This window comes from Venturia canescens, chromosome 9 (assembly GCF_019457755.1).
Source record: "Venturia canescens isolate UGA chromosome 9, ASM1945775v1, whole genome shotgun sequence".
NCBI lineage: Eukaryota > Metazoa > Arthropoda > Insecta > Hymenoptera > Ichneumonidae > Venturia > Venturia canescens.
This window is the reverse complement of record NC_057429.1, coordinates 11,128,768-11,142,962: the sequence shown is the minus strand read 5'-3', so window position 1 is coordinate 11,142,962 and position 14,195 is coordinate 11,128,768. Positions and strand designations below refer to the sequence as shown.

Here is a 14,195-nt window from a genome sequence, read left to right as displayed (position 1 = left end):
AACCTTTTTTTCCCAGAAAAATTTTGGAGATTTCAGTTTTTATTAAATTAAATGAACGATAAAATTTCGTACAGAATGAACAGAACAGTAACAAATGGTTTTCACAATAATTCAAATCATCACGAAATATTCGCTCAACATAACGATGGTATTTTTCCAATGTTTCATTGTTTCACTGTATTTTCAAATCACATTAATCGAAGGGGTTATTTTTAACAAGGTGAGCCATTTTGCCACGAGTTCCATCCTAATGTATCGAATGCACTCTCCATTCGCGGTTCACTGCACCAATAATTTTTGTACTGTTGAGAGCACGCAAGGTCTCTCGCTTTCGTATAGCCGCATATACATTCAAAAAAGCGTCGAAGGGAAAATATTGACCAAAAAAAAAACGAAAGGCCGTGAAAGGGAAGAAGAAAGGGAAGCGATGTGTTGTGGCAAAAAAAAGGTACGACTTGAATGCATGAAAAGAAATGAGGCTGAAAAATAACCTGGCAAGAGACTAAAAAACGCCGAGAGGGCGTTTGCTCATTTAAACTGAAATAATAAAACTGCGCCTAGCGCGATATGAAAAATTGAATATCGATTCATCCAGAAAGTAACTTCCTTCGTTAAGGATGTTATATTAGACGCCCGTCGTATTAGTCAGTTGACAGTCTTTTCATATTTTTTCCATATTTTTTTCATATACTTAGCACAATATTAGTAGAAAAACGTTATCTTCATTTTTTAATCGGAAATAATGTTTAAGTTGAGTTCATTGCAGAAAATATTTTATTCCGAGTCTTTCACATCGTTCGATGATAGTACATGGCGAAAAGGCAAGGTTTGACTACGTTGACAACGTAGTCAGTTGACAGAGTAAATCAGAGCTAGATCAGTTTAAATAATCTGAAAAAATGCAGCTGGCACTTTCATTGACGGTATTCTGTAACCATTTGTCGTCTTCGACTCAATATTTAAAATTCCGATGACCGTTGACCGCCTTTTTTAACGCACCATTAGATTCAATTCATACAAGTAGTGATTTTAAGGTAACTCCTGTACTGCATGCTAGTCAAATGAGTGCTAAATTTTCAAAACGCTTTTAGACCAAGTTTAACGTACCGATTAAATGTATTGTTAGTGAATTTATATTACAGCATATCTTATTAAGATGTAAAAATATTAAAAACGCTAGTTTTGCAAAACCATCAACTGATAAATGCAAATTTCCACGCTGACACATTTTCACTGGTATTTTTCAACGAATTATCTGCGTTTTTTCATCGATTTTATTGCAACAAGTCTCATTTAAATGATTCCTCAACTGGTCCTCTATGAATCCACCATGTAGTTGTTTTTTTAACTTGATCGTTTCACTGTTATAGCTAATTGTTCATTATAATTTCTGAAGTAATGAGTTTAACGGAAAATCTACGTGGTGAATTCGCAGAGGATCAGTTGAGGAACAAAATGAGACTTGGTGCAATAAAATCGGTTAAAAAATACAGATAATTCTTGGAAAAATACCTGTGAAATTGTGTCATCATGGAAATTTGCATCTATCAATTGATAATTTTGCAAAACTATCATTTTAAATATTTTTTTACGTTAATAAAATATGCTCGAATACATATTTACTAACAATAAGTTTAATCGGTACTTTGAACTTGGTCTAAAAGCTTTTTGAAAATTTAGCACTCATTTGACAAGCATGCAGTGCAGGAGTTACCTTAATATTTGATATCTAATTTAGAAAAATATAAAATTTTGAGTTGATGGTTGTAGGGGCCAGTAAGTCATTGTGGCAATAAATGACACGTTAATTTCTGTAATTTTCAACTATTAATATTTCAACCAAACACAGTCGATAAAGGGTCTTGAAATTTCACAGGCATAGAAAAGAAAACTTGGACTGTAAGACACGGAAAAATTGGGGTGCTATCTAAAAACGGCCCTCGCGCTTGTGCATCCTTAAATAACGAGAACAGCTGCGTGGAACCTGCAACAGAATTTCAAATCGACGATATCTCGATCACGTCGATGAAATCATGATTTTTTATTTATTTAACCCCCACAATTCGCGTCCCCGACTGGTGCGACCGAAATATTTACAAAAACTCGTCGCGCACCCGCAATGAATGAAAAACGATGTGTGAACCTCGGTGACGAAGGCGTTGGAAACGCGACTCCGAGTTCCGTGCCACGAAGTCTAAACACCGCCGTCCGATCCAGTCGCAATAATATGTGAGCACGAATTCGTACCCACGATATTCGTTTCTGTTATGAATATTGCGTTGTTGTACTTTCGGTTGATGATGATTGTGAGATTGGGCCCGCGGACGGAGCTCTGCTCTTGGAAGCGTTAACACACCGAGCGTTGTGAAAATATTTCATTTACGAGTTTAACATTATGTTTATACAGAGGCTCTCCGAAGTGAAGCTTGCGGTTCAAAGAGGACATAAATCATGCATTACTCGAGCTAAAAGTCTGCGAGGAAATGCTCCCATACCGATTCGCAACGCACATATTTGTTGACATGATCCTAAAACAGATCGTGACGTACGCGTTTGAAGATTACCGATGAATCAAATGACTTTCGATAGGCCGCTTCGAAGGGCTGGTCTCTGGAGACGTATACACTTAAAGCCCTTCTTCCTCTCGCCCCCTCCCAAAAGCTTCTAAATATAAATAAATCAAGCTGCTCATAAGTTTTTCTATTTTTTTCACAGCCCAATCGAAGGGAGGCCAGAGGAATCTCTAGATGAAGGCTGAGGATCCCCAGACTTCATGTATATTCCATACCCAGTCGCCTCGCGCCCCATGAAAAAAAGGAACATCCCAAAAGACTCTTTCTTTCTGCATATACGAGTCTTCCTTCTTTCGGGCGGACTCCCTCCACCCCGACTCTGTCGTGGTCCAATTTCGATCAGAAACATTCACCATTCCACTTTCCTGGTGGTTCGCTCCCATCGGAAATAGGACATGAATGTATGACCCGAATCACGTGCCCTTTGGCTTTGCCTAACACGTCACTTTGAGGAAATAAAAATAAGCAGCCTGCACACGTTCTTGCTGTCTTTATGCGGACATTTGATCGTCTCGCTTTCTTCCCCTTCGGAGACATTCGACAGCGCGCATTCGTTGCACGCCGAACAAATGCATCAACGGATAGGCATGAGAGGACTCTCGTCTTCCCTGGGCCGCCAAATGTCAGTGTGCTCATTTCAAACGAAATGAGAACGAAATTCCTGAAATTTTATCTGCAAGGTCCAATCATTTTTGCAGTTACCAAAAACACTTGATATTCGGCAGTTTTTTTTGTAACGACGTTTCAATTGTTTCTTGAAACGTTGGATTCTTGAATTGAGATTTAAAAATTTTGAATTTTTAATTAAAATTGTTCACATTGGAAAATTTAATGTAATGATTAATAAAATAGGTGGAGCATCGCTTGCAACCCTCTTTTTCCAGGGCAACGAGACCTCGGAAAAAGATAGCTTCGATGGATTTACTGGAGTCGAGCGAAAGCTTTCATGAAACCAGATGCCAAATCATTAGTTTGGTGACTTTGTCGAAAAAAAAAATATATAAAGAATAATATAAATGGTAAATGAACGAAAAAATCACAAAATAAAACTGAATATTGTGTATCGGTCTCATGATATTATTCCTGCTCCCACTTATCTGTCTGTCATCTTGTTTTTCTTTCACCTTATTCACCAATATTATTGCACCATTGCACTAATTTATTGTCGTTATAACCCATTGTTATTATTAACGTTATTATGCTGCATTGTAAAAACACGGCTAGGTGGAAGCCTCGCACAAAGCAGGAACTAGCATTTTTAATAGAAAATTTCCATTCGTAATTGCGGCTCAACTGTCGATGACTGTGATCATATTTAAACCGAAAACATAGGAGCGATCCAGATTTTTTTCTGGTTACATTTCTCAAACATTATATTTCCTGTTCCCGAATCTACTGCGCAGCGAATCCACCTTCGCGCTGGCAAGGATTGAAGGGTTGGCGGAGTAAGTTATTGCACCTTTGCTCCGACTCGACACAGCTCGGAGGTAATAACGAAAGTACAGAGTTGAAAAGGAGCTTTAGAAGGTTAGGCGGCGAACGGTGGAAGAGCAGAGGGGGCGTGTGCCGCGTCTGTGTAGCGGCATATTTATGTGGTTTGATAGTATGACAAAAATTTCAATAACCTCAAACGGGAGTACGGAAAGATCGAGCGAAGAATCTCCGACGAGGACAGGAAAGGAAATGAAAGAAAAGAGGGAATATGAAGAAAAAGAAAAGAAATGACGTGTGTGCTCTCGTCGTCTTATTTCCTATTCAATGGCTTTCTCCAAAGTGTGGCAAAGAGCTTACGTCGACTGCCAACGAAATATCGCACAATCCACTTGGTATGAACGCCAAACGAAACCACATACGTCCTTCCGCTATTCGGCTTTCGATACCAAGTGACACAAGTGAGAAAACAAGTGACAAGAGACCGATAAAAGGAATTCGGGGATGGGCGGAACGAAAACGTGACGCTGCATGGCACAAGTACGACTATTGAAATATCAATGCATGTGCTTTTCGTGACGTGCCCTGAGATAACATTTTTTTATAACATTCTCAAACACATTGATTTGCCTTGGGAGAAAATATTAAACTAAAAAAGCACGGTCTCGTGCTGTCAGAAGTTGTTGAAACAATGCATTATTCGTATGGTCATTGAAAAAAATCGATCAATTTACTAATTTACCACAAGCATGTGGATGAAAGCAGTTTTGCTGGATTATCGATCCTTAAGGTATTTCTTTCGCATGAGCGTATTTTTTGGTGGCGCAAATTAGGGCACTCGAAATTTGGACGGTTCCTAACCTCTGAGAAGTCGCTGATACATAGGAAAAGCTCAAGCTTTTCCCATTTTTCCAACTTCTATCGTTAATATCTCTTTTAAACATTCGGTAACCCTTCATTTTCATCGTCTCTATGGAATCCTTACATTTTTTTTTCTATCTGCGAGACCGTTTGTATCGCAAGAATTTAGAATTATTTAGTATATGAATTATTGAACAGAAATATAGTGATGATGAAATCTCCATAAGCTTCTGTATAAATTTTACGATTCTGGAAGTTTTAATTCTTTATTAAATGTTCGATAACCTGACCTCAAATTTCGCCGATTTATTCGCATGCACTTTTACTTTACTGTTATTTAAAATCAGTTATTTGTAGAATATTCGGGTGTGTGAAAGGAGTACCTTAATGAAATAAATAACTTCAATATCGATGAGAACCTCCATCTGAATTTTTCACCAACATTTTTCCTCTGTGAGAATTCATTATTCAGTTCAAACTAAACATTTTCGAGGAAACAATTGAAAAAAAATGGTTGCCCTGAAATGGCACACGATACGGGGGCAGCGTGTGAAGCATCCTCGAAGGAGCTTCAACTCGGGTATTAACAGAAGTACCGTCATGTCTTCATGCCCTATGATACAAGCCCAGAGATCGATTGCCACTCGACATTGCTGCAACTCTACCAACCAATCGAGCGCAGCTTTATAAAGTAGCTCAATAAAGCTATGTTCGGATCTACGTGAGGCGAGACGAGCCACGGTGTAGCTGTGCATAAAAACGCTGTTAGCAAACTGCAGTGCATTTTAAAAACGGCAGCTCCGAATAAAATTTCAGTTTTTTGCGCTTCAGCATCATCACGGTCCTTATGCTCCTAAACAAATTAATCTGTCGAAAGAAAATCGAGTAATTCAAAATATAATTTCACCCGAAATTCAAGTGAACTGAAAATCTCAAGGTAACATTTTTTAAAACGTAAAAAAAAAAAAAAAAAAAAATCCGTAGCTCTCAATACGTCGGTAATCCGATCGTCTATTGTTACATCAATGCGAAATGAAGGATTGAGTAAAAAAAAGTCTAAAACGTGCTTAGTGGTGTAAACATAATATGATTTTATTATAACGAATGTTTGAGAAACATAATTTAGTTTCGGTGGCATGGTTTTTTTTTGTTTTTCTCGTCTGGATGAGGTTTTAAGTGGAAAACGAGCATTTCAAAGTGGCAAGGCGAATAAAGCCTCGAGAGTACGTGCTTCACTCACAGTACGCGTATCTATGCATATACTATATGCGGGTACCTGGTACAAGTCAACGTATAAACGGCGTTGGCGCAACACCGTTAAAGGAAAAGTCCAATAGTCAAGAGTTTACAAACACTTATACAGTGAAAGTTGCACAGGCTTCGCTGAGAATGGAACAAACGAAATAAGAACTTCTCTCGGGTCTACTTGTGCCTTCCAAGAACGAGCACACTTTTGAGAACGAGTGTTTAATATTTGCTCGTGTGGCCATTACGATTTCCTGCCTTTTTTTTCATAAGTTTTCGTACACTTGAGCACCTGCTAGGCGTCACAAAAGTAGCCCTTTGACTTTTGATAGTTGCTTTAGCCATTTCAAGGCGAAAATTGTACTTAAAAATTTGCAATCGAGTTGATTTTGGCCTCGACGAAACGTTTGATTCCGCGTAGCTTTCTTCATCCGGAAAAAGCCTCCTTCGCTCTTCATCAAATCTATCTTCTGTCAGCGCTCTCTGAACGTTGAGTCGCTCGTTGGCGGTATTTCTGGTACGATCGAAATTCCGAAGTGCCAAGAACGTAATAGAATTTCCTTGTTATCCTTAATTGGCCGGATTAATGGGAGGGTCCCGACTAATTGGCTGTGGCGAGTCGAGAATACACGTGCTTACGTAGTTCAAGCAGACCACGGTCAACCGAGTACCCGCCAGGTGGAGCTCTCGACGCATATTACTCCTGAATACTCCAGCTTTCAGGTGCCTCTCGCGTAACCGCATTCGCTACTCCGAACTCCTTTCGAACTAACGCAATCGATAAAATTATAGTGTTTTAAGGCACGCTCTCTTTTCTCTTTAACTCAATACTTTACTTCGCGAACGAGCTTAAAACGGACCCTTTTCAAATTCATTCTCATTATTCGCATTAGTTAGTCCTGGATTAATTGAGTTGTCGGATTTATTTAGATTTTTATGATCTTTCGGAACTATTGAAATATGAACGAAGTCAATCAATCAGAATAGGAATGAGATTCGATATTGAACGTTATACAAAAAGCGTGCTCGCAGTCCAATAAGGTGGTTTATAAAATTAATATACAAATGATGAAAGTGGTCGAAGCACTAGGCTTTTCGGCGATAGAGTTAAAACCAGTGATTCGACGGCTGTGACGCAGAGTTATTGCATAGATCTCATCATTCATTTTAAACATTGTGCCATATTTAGTTCGATACCTATACTTTCCAGAATACGTTACTAAACGAAAAATTCACAAAATTTCAATGTTCTCTGCGTTAAATTACTTCGACAAATTCAAACCGTTTAGACGTGCTTCCAGCCAACGAATGTCGTTGGCTTTCATTTTTGCCAAATAACGCGATCGTATTTTGTCGTAAACGTTGAAAATGATGAATTCATCATCGAAATGTCCACATGTTTTTTTTTCCACCACGAGGAAACATATTCAACCCACGTGCCCGGACAAAGATGTCGGACAAATAGAAATATCGCTGATTACTCCAAAACCGGAAATGGAGTAGTAAAACGAAGAGGACCAGCAGCGATGTCATTTTTTCATAGAAAAAATTACGTGAAGACCTCAGATTCTTCGATGCCTCGATGATTACGGAATTTACGATTTTATGCGGATGTATTTCCAAAAATTTCAGCCGCTCAAATTTCCCGTCGGCCAACGACCATACCACGATGAAAGCACCAGTTCTCGTCCGATCACTGAAGTTAAGCAGCATTGGGCGCGGTCAGTACTTGGATGGGTGACCGCTTGGGAACACCGCGTGCCGTTGGCTCTCAATTTTGCCAATTAACGCGATCGTATTTTGTCGTAACCGTTGAAAATGATGAATTCATCATCGAAATGTTCACATGTTTTTTTTTTTTCCACCACGAGGAAACATATTCAACCCACATGCCCGGACAAAGATTTCGGACAAATAAAAATATCGCTGATTACTCCAAAACCGGAAATAGAGTAATGAAACGAAGAGGACTAGCGGCGATGTTCTTTTTTAATCGAAAAAATTTCGTGAAACCTCAAATGTTTCAATGCCTCGATGATTACGATATTCACGATTTTGTGCGAATTTATTTCCTAAAATTTTAACCGATCGTTTTCATCATCAGCCAACGACCATACCATGCTGAAAGCACCAGTTCTCGTGGAGTCTGGCCGCGACGTTCAAAGCGATCACATCGCTCTGCTAGACGTGCAAGATTATAAGAGTTAAAAAGTGTAATTTGAGTGGATATAAGAGGAAATATAAGCAAAAATATATGATCAATAGATAGTGGTGGCTGTAGAGTTAAAAGTGATAAATAAAACAGTGATTAATACAAAATTAAATGTGTTTTTCTCCTACCAGGCTAGGAAAGCCTTGGTGAGGACAATACATAAAGAAAAACAAAATAGCATTGGCTATAAATAAGGAAAAAAAATGGCCTTAACAACCGATACAGCAAATCAAAAGAAATTTAATTTGCGAGAAAAAGATTTTCCTAAACTGGACTCGATCCAATTGGATCATCTATTGAAAAAAACGCTTATGGAAAATAAAAGAAAGAAAAAATACGATTCAAATAATCCTAAGCCGAACCTGACAAAAGCAAGAAAAAGAGGAGCAACGGATGTCGCTTCAGAAGATACTGCCGATAAAAGCAACAACGCATCTTCACCGTCTGAAGAATGGGAGCTTCCCAAGAGACCGATAAAAAGAAGAACTACAACATCGACGCAAGATAATGGAGATATTAATTTGACTGAAAACCAATATCAGCAGCTCTCCGATGACAGCGAGTATGAAGAAGATGAGAACAACACGGATATGGAAGTAAATCAAGCGCAAGTAAATCAGCTAAAGAAAGGTAAACCTCCGCCGATTTTTACAACAAAAACAAGCATGAGAACAATAATAACATTAATTAATAATTTGAAAATCCCAAAAAAAGAAATTTCAATCAATGAATCAAAAATTAACAATGAAGTCAGTCACACGATTTATACAAAAAATCAAGAACATTATGACAAGATAATTAATGTGGTTAAATCTCAAAAAATTGAGTTTTTTACTTACACTCCAAGAGAAAGTAAACCGAAATCAATTCTGATCAAAGGAATAAGAGGAGAATTTAATGAACAAGACATAAAAAAGGAATTATTAGATCTTGATATCCCCAACGTCGAGCTGATTGACATAAAAAAGTTTCAATTTGACAAAAATAGACCGGAAAGATATCATTTCCTAATACAAGTCACACAAAACAGTTCAACTGAAGAACTCTTCAAAATTAAAGCTCTCGCATATCAGAGAATTAGATGGGAAAGATTGCGAAAACCAAAAATATACCAGTGCAGGCGATGCCAACGTATAGGCCACTCGAGCAAAAACTGTCATCTAGAGTATAGATGTGTAAAGTGTGCAAAAACTCATGGGCCGGGTAATTGTGAAATAAACCCGATGGAGGGTAAAGAAAAATTTGTATGTGCAAATTGTGGTCAAAAAGGGCATCCAGCGTCATACAAAGGATGTCCTTACTTAAAATTAGCGATAAATCTTAAAACGAAGCAACAAAACCAAAATAAAAATTTAATACAGCAAAAGATTAATAAAATTACAAACATGCAGGAAAAAACTTCATATGCTCAAAAGACTAAGAGCTATAATCCGGTAAGAATACAGAATAAAGAAGTACCGAAGGTAACAAAAAAAATAATGCAAGACTATTCAAGAAAAATGGAAAAACCCTCGACATCGTATGAAGAAGATAGTTATTATGAAGAAAATAATCGAACAAGTCAACAAGATCAAAGACCAATATGGTTTAATGAGCTAAGAAATGATATAGCTTTAATAATAACGAATCAATTTAAAAATTTATCAGAACAAGTAAAGGCTAACACGGAAAGAATTGAATTTATATTTAACTCACTATTTCAAGAGTAATGAATAACACAAGCGATACAATAAGTCAAATTAATATCGCAGCGATTAATGTAAATTCAATAATTGCAAATTATAGAAGATTAGAGCTACAAGAATTTATAAACAAATATAATCATGACATAATACTATTGTCTGAAACTAAACTCAATAAAAAATATAAATTAACATATCAAAATTATGATATGATAAGAACAGATAGACCCAATTCAATTCAGGGAGGGGGAACGGCAATATTAATAAGGAATAATATACAATATGAAGTAATTACATATCCAACATCTGCTAGAAACGAAATTATTGAATTTACGATAATAAAAGTTCAAACAAATAAAATTAAAAATTTATATATTATAAGTATATATGCCACAAATGACAATAGAAAACTATTTATAAAAGAGCTCGATGCTTTATGTAATAAGTTAAAAATTTACAGAGAGAGCACATATTATATAATGGCTGGAGATTTTAATATTAGACAAAAAAAATGGGGAGATAGGGTAAATAATCAAAGAGGTAGATATATGGATAGATGGGAATTTAGCCAAAGTGAAAGATATAAAACAAAAATAATTGTTCCAGCAGAGTCGACATATCACCCAGCACATTCATTTTTAGATATAGGAATAATTGATGCACGATTGAATATAACAAATCTAATAAATAATAAGTTAAAGACACTTCCATATGATAGTGATCATGCAGCGTTAACGTTTACGGTAAAATTTGAAAATAATGAAATAATTAAAAATGATATATCAAATAAAAAAATTAGATACAATTACAAGTCAACAAATTGGAGTAAGTTCAAAAAAAGAATTATTAAAGATTATAATATAGAAATACCTGATAATAAAAATTTAACAATAAATGAAATTGATGAATTTATAAATCAAATAAATAATATAATAACAAATACAATAAAAAACATAACTCCAAAAATAAATAACAAAGATAGTATTTCTAAATATAACAACTCTAAAATAAAAAGTTTACAAAAAAATAAATCAATAATAGTCTCTTTAATGCATAAATTACATATAGTTGATCCAACAGGGAAATTATTAATAACAAAAAACGCAAAGAAAGCTTTAAAACAAATAAGAGATAGTTTGCGACAAGTTTTTAGACAGGAAACAGAAAAATATTGGGTGAATCAATTAAAAAAAATTGATTATAAGAATGCTGAAGCATTCTTCCCAAATATAAATAGATTACTAAGATCTAAACAACCAATACAAATAGAAAAAATACACATTAATGAAAATGATCTTGAAAATTTGAACAGAAATAATTGTAATATAACAAGTGCACACAAAGAAAATAATAAATATGTCCTTACAAATGCATTAGATAAACTAAATGCTATAGGAGATTTTTATGAAAAAATAAATTCGCCAAGATACTTAAATAATGGAACGCAATTTGCAGAAATTGTAACAAATACAGCAAGGAAAATTAAAGACAAACTTGAACAAAATAGGAGAAACAATAAAACAATAACAACCTTCTCAATTAATAATAAGGCGATAAATCCCACTGAATGTAATATAAATCCATATCCATTCTGTAATATTGAAACTGTCATTAAAATACTTAAAAATCTTCCAAATAAGACTTCCAGTGGACTTGATGATATACCGTCAGTGGTATTGAAGCATATACCAACAAAATTAATAAAGGATATTACAGTATTATTTAATAACGCAATAAATAATAATTATTTCCCAGTAATATGGAAAAAAGCCAAAGTATTACCAATTTTAAAAAAGAATAAAGACCCAAACGATCCAACAAGCTATAGACCAATTAGTCTTACTCCAAATCTAAGTAAAGTGTTTGAAGCAATTATAAATAATAAAATAAATAATCATTGTTTTATAAATTCAATAATTCCGGACAATCAATATGGGTTTAAGCAGAGACATTCAACAATAAATGCAATTCACAAGTTATTATCTGATTTAAATACGTGGGTAGGAAATAGCCAAATAGTTGGAGCAGCTTTATTAGACTTGGAGAAGGCATTTGATTCTGTTTGGCTAGATGGCCTTTTATATAAATTAGTAAGAAAAAAATTTCCAGAATGGCTTATTTTAACTATATGGGATATGATTTCAAAAAAAACTTTTGTAACTTGGGACGGGATAAATTTATCTACAAAAACTTTTATAATAGAAGAAGGATTGCAACAAGGAACTGTAAACTCCCCAATTCTTTTTAATATATTTACATGTGACTTATTAAACTCATTTGATTTAAATAACGGAAATGATACATCAGCAATAGCATTTGCAGATGATGTAATAGTTTACACTAAAAGTAATAAAGCAACTACAGTACAAAATAAACTAGAGGAAATAACTGAAAAAATTAATAAATATTACTGCAATTGGAACCTAAGAATAAACCCACAAAAATGTGAAACAATTTTATTTAGAAAGCCTGGATATCAATTATCATCTTCGAATAAAATTGGAATAACTAATTTTCAAATAAAAACAAAAATACCTGGAACAAATTTAAGACAAAATATACCGCATAAGAAAGAAGTGAAATATCTAGGAATGCATTTAGATTATTTACTCAGAGGAAACATTCATCTAAAAAATCAGTTAGTCAAAGCTAAAAAAGCATTTCAAGCAAATTGTGCTATTTTTTTCAACAAGCATCTATCAAATAAAACAAAAATAATATTATACATGCTGCTAATAAGGCCGATTATAACATATGCTGCTCCAGTTTGGTGGAATACTAATAATACGATGTTTGAACAGATAAGGAGATTTGAGAGAAAATGCTTAAGAGCTTGTTTACACATGAATAGATCTGCTCATTCTGACTACAAACACTTTATAGAAAATAAAATAATTTACAATATGGCCAATATTCCAAGAATCGATTCCTTTACAATAAAATTAACTAGAGATTATTTCAGTAAATTACATTTATTAAATAATAGAGTGATCAGAGGTATAACAATCCAAGATGATAGAGTTACTGAGAGACAATTAATGAAAGGATATATAACGCCACAGGCATTTATATATTGTGATCAAAAAGGTTTAATTCAAAATGCTAATAATATTCCAATACTATATCATTGGAAACGAAATAAGGCAAATAAAAGGATATCAATGCGGAATAATGACTTTGAAAATAATATAAACAACTTTAATGGATCTATTATAATACCTAAAAGAGATTATAATGACTTTTACAGATTAAATTTCAGAAAATATTGGTGGTTAAGTAGGAATGCCGTAAATATTAATGAATTAATTGAAAGGAAAAAACAATTTATGTTAAATGATATAAATACGTAAGACATATGATTTTTTTTTTATCTATTACATTTTGTTAATCAAGATCCCAGAAATAAAATAAAATTGTATATATGTAAATAAGTTATTATCTGACATAATGAGAAATATGTAGAGGTTTTTTTTTTCTGTTCAATTAAAAATAATTTTCCTCATGCTATAAGTAAATGGTCAGTATGAATATTGGTTTACTGTTAGTAATAGTATAATATTTATAAGAAGATGGCAAAAATAAACATTAATTAATTAAAAGAAATGATACGTATGAGACTTGTAAGCTTGCAAGCATATATGTAATAAGTTAAGAAAATAATGGATTTGTTTACCTGTTTTGTTGTATCCAAAAAAAAAAAAAAAGTTTAAATATGTATGAAGAATTTAACAATAAACATCTATAAAAAAAAAAAAAAAAAAGCACCAGTTCTCGTCCGATCACTGAAGTTAAGCAGCATTGGGCGCGGTCAGTACTTGGATGGGTGACCGCTTGGGAACACCGCGTGCCGTTGGCTCTCAATTTTGCCAATTAACGCAGTCGTATTTTGTCGTAACCGTTGAAAATGATGAATTCATCATCGAAATGTTCACATTTTTTTTTTTTTTTCCACCACGAGGAAACATATTCAACCCACATGCCCGGACAAAGATTTCGGACAAATAGAAATATCGCTGGTTACTCCAAAACCGGAAATGGAGTAGTAAAACGAAGAGGACTAGCAGCGATGTTATTTTTTCATGGAAAAAATTACGTGAAGACCTCAGATTCTTCGATGCCTCGATGATTACGGAATTTACGATTTTATGCGGATGTATTTACAAAAATTTCAGTCGTTCAATTTTATCATCA

The 14,195-nt window shown here is 34.5% G+C and overlaps 1 non-coding gene across 1 annotated transcript; it reads left to right on the top strand.

Annotated features, from left to right (window-relative positions):
- The first annotated feature begins 7,761 nt into the window (after positions 1 to 7,761).
- LOC122416683 (5S ribosomal RNA) lies at positions 7,762 to 7,880 on the top strand. Its single transcript, XR_006262171.1, has one exon. It is a non-coding gene; the product is annotated as a 5S ribosomal RNA (ribosomal RNA).
- The last annotated feature ends 6,315 nt before the right edge of the window (positions 7,881 to 14,195 follow it).